The 7,898-nt window shown below is 46.3% G+C and overlaps 1 long non-coding RNA gene across 1 annotated transcript; it reads left to right on the forward strand.

The window, feature by feature from the left end:
• The first annotated feature begins 3,569 nt into the window (after positions 1-3,569).
• Positions 3,570-5,575, forward strand: LOC119929510. Its single transcript, XR_005451568.1, has 3 exons — positions 3,570-3,706; positions 4,373-4,457; positions 5,454-5,575. It is a non-coding gene; the product is annotated as an uncharacterized LOC119929510 (long non-coding RNA).
• Positions 5,576-7,898: the final 2,323 nt, after the last annotated feature.

A 7,898-nucleotide genomic window follows, 5' to 3' on the forward strand; every position in this document is an offset into this window, starting at 1 on the left:
CTTCTTATCTCCACTGCAAGTGTCCTTGTCTCCACGGGAATACTGGACCTTAGGCAGCTCTCTCTGTTGTGGGCCTGGCTCTCCTCACAGTAGATTTCCTCAGAGTACTTCCTCAGGTACCTGAGGAACACTAAATGCAGGGAAACTGCCACAAATACCCAGTCCCTTTCCCTTTTCTCTTCAAGCTGGATCAATTTCTTCACAGTTTCTTAGGACAAAATATTTAGCAACAGCAACAACAAAAAAATCCCCCAAATCACCAAGAGGTAGCATTCCCTCAACACTCAAATTCACCTGCCGAATGGCTGTAGCATAAATTGACCAATACATTCATCCCTGATAGGAGGGTCCTGCCTTCTTCCCACCATCTGATGTCTAAAAGAAAGGAATTTCTTACTCACAACCTTCTTGCCCTGCAGCTGCTGCCAATGTGTGGATACCTTGGGGGGCAGACCTGTCTTTACCAGCTGAGCATCTAGCAGGGTGGAGGCAGCTGGTTGCTGGAACTGGCATTCAGGCTTCCTGACCTGAGGTGTCCACTGAACTGCAGGGTTACAGATGAAAATGTGGGCGATGCAACTTCCTGGGAAGAATCAACTGAGTTTGAGCAACAAGCCTCACCAAAATCTTTCTAGATAACAATAGAAATTCCTCTCCAGTAATGCCCCAAGAAAGAACGAAGGGTCTAAGAAATTTTGCCTGTGCTTTTTAAAGTTCATCATTTTCCTCACTCCAAACATTACCCAGTGCGAGTAGTCAGTGGACAAACCCGTATCTTTCACAGTGATGTCTAAGGAGGACTTTGTTTGGTTTTCTGATTTTCAAGTAAATTTCCTAAGGAAATTTATAATCAAGGTCATTTTTACCTGCTTGCAAAAACTCCTACTCAGGTTTTTTTTAGGTAACCTCAATTTACCTTTTTAATTTGGCACGATTAACTCAAGTCTTTACTGCATGACCTGTCTCTCCCTCACTGAAATCTTAAAGCGTAAAACTTAGAACCTTGAGTTGCTTCCACTGAAAACAGATTGGGAAAAAGTTCTGCGAGGGTGTTCTTAAGTTTCTCCCTTGAAAGTTGAAGGGAAGTATTTTGTAGCTAAAAAATAATGGCACCGGGCAACTTTTTTAAAGGTATGTTTGGAAAAGGAAGAAATCACATTTTGTCTCCAATATCAGAAGTCCATTTGGGGGTACTTATTTCTTTTGAGCCTGGCATTCTTTCTGCTCCTTGTGTTCTTAGGCGAGTGTCCTGGTCTGTTGGATCTGAAGCAGCTCTTCCTCCTCCTTTGGCTGGGCTCTGTCCACCTGGAATCCCTTCAGGATATTTCCTCAGGTATGAAAGTGACACCACAGTGCAGAACAAACTCCCAGACACCCACCTCCTCCTACCCCTTTCCTTTTCTCCTCCCAGCAGGTTCATTTCTGTCCTGATTCTACAGATAAACCAAACAAACATGGAAATAAAAACCTCAGAAAACCCAGCTACTTATGTTTAGAACTGCACTCAACTTCTCTTTCCCCACCTCCCCACCCTGTGATTGCTGCCAACATGGCAGTGCCCGGCAGGCAAACAGGATTCTCCTGTTTGAGTACCTTGCTCAGAGGCGGGGACTGGAAGTGGGAATTTGCCGCTGCTCCGGGCTTCTCGGCCTGAGGCGTCGCCTGAAGTCTGAAGACACAGGGGACTTTGGCAGGACTGAGCACAAAGCTTCGCTAACATCTTCCTAGATAAAAACACAGATCCCTTCTCCAAAAATGCTACAACACAGAGCTACAGGACTATGAACTTTCAGTGCTCTTTTTGAACATTTATCAGTTTCCTCACTTAGAACATTACCCAGTGCCAGTAGTCAGTGGAGAAAACCGAATCCATCACAGGGATTTCTAAAGAGGAATGGATTTGGTTTTAAGGAGATTCTGAGTCAATTTTTTGAGGAAATTTACAAATCAAGTTTTATTTTTAACCGACTTTTAAATTTTCCCATTTTAATTATTCTAGTAGACCATATACTTAGCATTCTGTTTGACTCTGTGTAGTTGTCTCAAGACTTAGCTCTACCTCCTCTCTCTCCTTGACTGAAATGCCAACATATGACACATAAAATTTTCTTCCACTGAAAACAAATTGGGGAAAATCTCTGTAAGAAATTTATCTTTTTTATAAATACAGGTTCAGATAAATATTGAAAACTTTGTATGGAATTAAAATTTTTCTCCTACTTCAGAAATAATTTGAGATACTTCTCTTTTTCCCCACCAGGTAGTCAACTTCTTCTCTCCCCTACGGATGTCCGGGTGACCAAGGTGCGGTTGAGAAGTCGATCTCTGTTGGAGCATACTCCTTCACCAAAGTTTTCCTAGAACACAACAGGTATCAGTTACTTCTCCTAAGTTGAGCGGAGACAGCTGGGCCCTCGAATTGATATTTCAGCTTTCTGGACCTGAGAGGTCCCCTTCACTCCACAGTTTAGTGGGCAGTCCAAGTTGAAAAGAATCTACCTGGTTTGAGCACAGACCCTTACCAAAATTTTCCAAGATTACAACAGGGATTCCTTCTCCAGTAGTGCTGCAACAGAGAACAAGAGAAACCCAAGAAATTTTACTGGTCTCTTTGAAAACTGCTCTTTTTCATCACAGAAAATATTACCCAGTGCCAGGAATCGGTGGAGAAAACTGAATCTAGCACAGTGGTTTCTAATGTGTCTATATGGCTTTAGGGAGATTTTAAGTCAATGTCCAGAGGAAATGTACAGTCAGTTTCCTTTTTGCCTACTTTTGAAATTTCCCGTTCACATTTTTTCTGAATTAAACTCAGTTAACATTCTATTTTCCTTGGCCTAATTGCCTCCAGGCTTACCTCGATCTCCTATCTCTTCCTGACTGAAATTTGATGGTGTAAAAACATACCACTTCTTGTTTTCTTTCCTCTGAAAACAGATTGGGGGAAAAAACTGATGAGAAAAGTATCAACCAATGTCCATCTTTTCATCAGTCAATCTTTTATTTTGGTGATAGTCTTTAAGATGATATTTCTGTAATCAAATACACCAATGGAACAAACAGTTTTTTTCAAGGGTAAATTTGCAAAAGTTAGAAACAGAATTTTCTCTCCAGCATCAGAAATAAATTGAGGTACTTACTTTCTTTAAGACAGACGGTCAACTCCTTATGTTCACTGCAAATGGACCTTGTCTCCACAGGAATGCTGGACCACGGGCAGCCTTCTCTCTTGTGGGCCTGGCTCTCCTCACAGTAGATTTCCTCAAAATACTTCCTCCGGCTCCTGAGGAACACAAAATGCAGGACAAACCGCCACAAATCACCAGCCCCTTTCCCTTTTCTCCTCAAGCAGGATGAATTTCTTCATAATTTCCTAGGATAAAATATTTAGCAACAGTAACAAAAAAATCCCACAGGTCGCCCAGAGGTAGCATTCCCTCAGTGTTAAAATTTACCTGCAGAAAGGCTGTAGCAAAAATCTATTCCTGACAGTATTCCTGCCTTCTTCCCACCATCTAATCTCTAAAACAGAAGAATTTCTTCCTCAACATCTTCTTGCGCTGCAGCTCCTGCAAACATGTGGATACCTGCACCAGCTGAGCATCTAACTGGGAGGAGGCACGTGGGAACTGGAACTGGCATTCCGGCTTCCTGACCTCTGAGGCGTCCACTGAAGTCCAGGGTCACGGATGAAGATGTGGGCGATGTAAGTTCCTGGGAAGAATCAATTGGGTTTGAGCCCCAAACCTCATCAAAATCTTTCTAGATAGAAATAGATATTCCTTCTCCAATAATGTTACAACGGAGAGCTAGGAGTCTAAGAAATTTGGCTTGTGCCTCTTAAGGTTTATCGTTGTCCCCTCTCAAAACATCACCCAATAATGGTAATCAGTGGAGAAGAACATATTTTTCACGATGATATATAAGGAAGCATTTGTTTGGTTTTAAGTACATTTCCCGAGGAAATTTTTACTCAGATTCCTTTTTACCTACTTTTAAAATTTCTGACTACTCAGGTTTTTCCTGGGTAACCTCACTTTACATTCCATGTAACTTGGCAGGATTCCCTCACATCTAACTTCACCCACCTATCTCTCCCTCACTGAAATGTTAGGGTGTAAAACCCAGAACCTTGAGCTTCTTCCACTGAAAACGGATTGGGAAAAAGTTCTGAAAGGGCGATCTTAACAAGTTTCTCTCTTGAAAGTTAAAGAGAAACATTTTGTGGTGGGGAAAAAAATGGCAGCAAGCAACTTTTTTTAAAGGTATATTTGGAAAATGAAGAAATCGATTTTTGTTTCCAGTATCAGAAATCCATTCTGAGGTACTTATTTTTTTGAGACAGGTATTCTTTCTGCTCCTTATGTTCCAGGTGAATGTCCTAGTGTTCTGGATCCACAGCAGCTCTCCCTCCTCCTCCTCCTTTTGGCCTGGTTCTCTCCACCTTGAATCCCCAGGTATAGAAGTGACACAACAAGGCAAAACAGATTCCCACAAGCACCCCCCACCCTTTTTCTTTTCTCTTCCCAGCAGGTTCCAGTCCTTCCCAATTCTTCAGACAAAACTAACAAGACCCTTAGACACCCCTACTTTCCATCTTTCCCCTCTCAATTCTCTTTCCCTGCCTTCACCATCCCACCTTGTGATTGCTGCCAGCATGGCAGTGCCTCGCAGGCAAACCGGATTCTCCCGGTTGAGTACTTGGCTCAGAGGCAGGGGCTGGAATTGGGAACTGGCAGGTCTCTGGAATTCCCCGGCCTGAAGCGTCCCCTGAAGTCTAAAGTCTCAGAGTCCATCCTCTGGAAAAGAATCAACCAGCCTGAAAGGAATTAGTCTCACAGACAGCTTCCTAGATAAAAATGTGGACGACTTCTTCATTAATGCTCCAACACAGATCTACAGGACCGTGAACTTTCAGCACTCTTTTTGAAATTTTATCCATTTCCTCACTTAGAACATTACCCAATGCCATTAGTCAGTAGAAAGCTGAATCTATCACAGGGATTTCTAATGCGGAATGAATTTGATTTTAAGGAGATTCTAAGTAAATGTCCTCAGGAAATTAACAAATCAAGTTTGTTTTTATCCTATTTTTAAATTTTCCCATTTTCATTTTCGTAGAAGACTTGATAACATTCTATTTGACTTTTGGTAATTGTGTCAAGGCTTAACTTGACCACCTCGATCTCCCCGACTGAAATGAAAAAGTTGAAAACATACATTTTCTTCCACCCAAAACTGATTGGGAAAACCAGCGAAGAGCTCTGTGAGAAAAAGAATCACTCAATTCAGTTTTTTGTAAATAATGTTTGATATTCATAAGGTAAATATTCAAAAGTGTATTAGTAGACTATAGAATTAAAATTTCTTCTCCTGCTTCTGAACTAATTTGAGATACTCCTTTTTTTCCCCCACCAACTTTTTCTGTCCCGTATGGATGTCCTGGTCACCAGGCTGCAGTAGAGAAGAAGTTGATCTCTATCGGAGCACACAGCCCCAGCGAAGACTTCCTAGAACAGAACAGGTATCGGTTTCTTCTCCTAAATTGTTACTCAGTAATGTTGGGTGTCAAGAAGATGGACAACGATATTTTTTTCCTCTTCTCAATATCATGTGAATGAACATTGCCCCCTGCGATTTCAGATTATCTGTATCTTTTGAACTCCCGCTGAAAAGGTCAGAAAGGTGGTATTTGGGGTCACTTAAACCGAAAAGGAGGTTTAGTAGAGAAGTCGATAAAAAATAGTTCCTAATCGCTTTTTGTGGGCTAAAATGCAAATAGGGGCTAAACTGAAGTCTTAAAGTGAAAGACTTTACTTCAGTGATAGCAAGGCTAGAGGGACTGCCGTGGTTTTGGCCAGGTCAATCAACTTACTCTGTATGACCTACCTCGCTTCCCTGAGCAGGAGGGAATTCTGTGTGAGTCCCGGCCGGCCCCGAGGCCTCTCCGCCCACGCTGGCGGGAGCAGGAGGGCGGGAGGGCGGCGAGCTGGTGTCTGAGGAAGGAAAAGTGAGCCCAGCCCGACCCGGGGAAGCAGACTACACAGAATAGTCACCCAACCATTTCAAGGGCCGTGGGTGTTTGGAAAGGACAACCCGGCTCCATTTCTCTAGTTCAGAGGCCGTGGAGTTTGTGCTGGGAATTCTGTTTGTTTGAGAACTAGTTCTCCCAAAGTTTCTTTTTCCTTGAGGCTTCCCTCATGTCCGCAAAGGTGACCCACCCGTCCGTCTCCTCAGCGGTTACACGAGAGTGTTGTGCCTCACGGTTCCCCTCCGCGCTCCTCCCTCACCGGACTCCCCTCCGCTCCCCTCAGCCTCACAGCCCCCCTCAGCCCCTTCATTCGTTCATTCGTATATACTGAGCGCTTATTGTGTGCAGAGCACAGTACTAAGCTCTTGGAAAATACAAGGCCCTTCAGCCACCGTCACTTGCTCCCTTCCTCCGATCCCCTTCCTTAAGCCCCTCCACGCCCCACAGCCCGCCATTTCCCCCTGCACTCCCCTCAGCCCGCCGTTTCCCCCTCCCGCCCCACTCCCCTCAACCCCTCTGTTCCCCTCAGCCTCTCTTTTCCCCCTCAGCCTCTCTTTTCCCTCTCAGCCTCTCTTTTCCCCCTCAGCCTCTCTTTTCCCCTCAGCCTCTCTTTTCCCCTCAGCCTCTCCTTTCCCCTCAGCCTCTCCTTTCCCTTCAGCCTCTCCATTCCCCTCAGCCTCACAGCCCCCCTCAGCCCCTTCATTCGTTCATTCGTATATACTGAGCGCTTATTGTGTGCAGAGCACAGTACTAAGCTCTTGGAAAATACAAGGCCCTTCAGCCACCGTCACTTGCTCCCTTCCTCCGATCCCCTTCCTCAAGCCCCTCCACTCCCCCCCACAGCCCGCCATTTCCCCCTGCACTCCCCTCAGCCCGCCGTTTCCCCCTCCCGCCCCGCTCCCCTCAACCCCTCTGTTCCGCTCGGCCTCTCTGTTCCTCTCAGGGGCTGTGTTCCCCCTCGGCCTCCCCGTTCCCCCTCGGCCTCCCCGTTCCCCCTCGGCCTCCCCGTTCCCCCTCGGCCTCTCTTTTTCCCAGGCCTCTCTTTTTCCCAGCCTCTCTTTTTCCCCCAGCCTCTCTTTTACCCTAAAGCCTCTCTTTTCCCTCTCAGCCTCTCTTTTCCCTCTCAGCCTCTCGTTTCCCCTCAGCCTCTCTTTTCCCCCTCAGCGCCTCCCTTTTCCCCCTCAGCGCCTCCCTTTTCCCCCTCAGCGCCTCCCTTTTCCCCCTCAGCGCCTCCCTTTTCCCCCTCAGCGCCTCCCTTTTCCCCTCAGCCTCTTATTCCCCCCAGCCTCTCTTTTTCCCCCAGCCTCTCTTTTTCCCCCAGCCTCTCTTTTTCCCCCAGCCTCTCTTTTTCCCCCAGCCTCTTTTTCCCCCAGCCTCTCTTTTTCCCCCAGCCTCTCTTTTTTCCCTCAGCCTCTCTTTTCCCCTCAGCCTCTCTTTTCCCCTCAGCCTCTCTTTTCCCCCCAGCCTCTCTTTTTCCCCCAGCCTCTCTTTTTTCCCCCAGCCTCTCTTTTTCCCCCCAGCCTCTTTTTCCCCCAGCCTCTTTTTCCCCCAGCCTCTCTTTTTCCCCCCAGCCTCTCTTTTTCCCCCCAGCCTCTCTTTTTCCCCTCAGCCTCTTTCCCCCCCAGCCTCTCTTTTTCCCCCAGCCTCTCTTTTCCCTCTCAGCCTCTTTTCTCCCGCTCAGCCTCTTTTCCCCTCAGCCTCTCTTTTCCCCTCAGCCTCTCTTTTCCCTCTCAGCCTCTCTTTTCCCTCTCAGCCTCTCTTTTCCCCTGAGCCTCTCGTTTCCCCTCAGGCTCTCGTTTCCCCCTCAGCGCCTCCCTTTTCCCCCTCAGCGCCTCCCTTTTCCCCCTCAGCCTCCCTTTTCCCCCTC

Source organism: Tachyglossus aculeatus, chromosome 6 (assembly GCF_015852505.1).
Source record: "Tachyglossus aculeatus isolate mTacAcu1 chromosome 6, mTacAcu1.pri, whole genome shotgun sequence".
In the NCBI taxonomy this organism is placed as follows: Eukaryota; Metazoa; Chordata; class Mammalia; order Monotremata; family Tachyglossidae; genus Tachyglossus; species Tachyglossus aculeatus.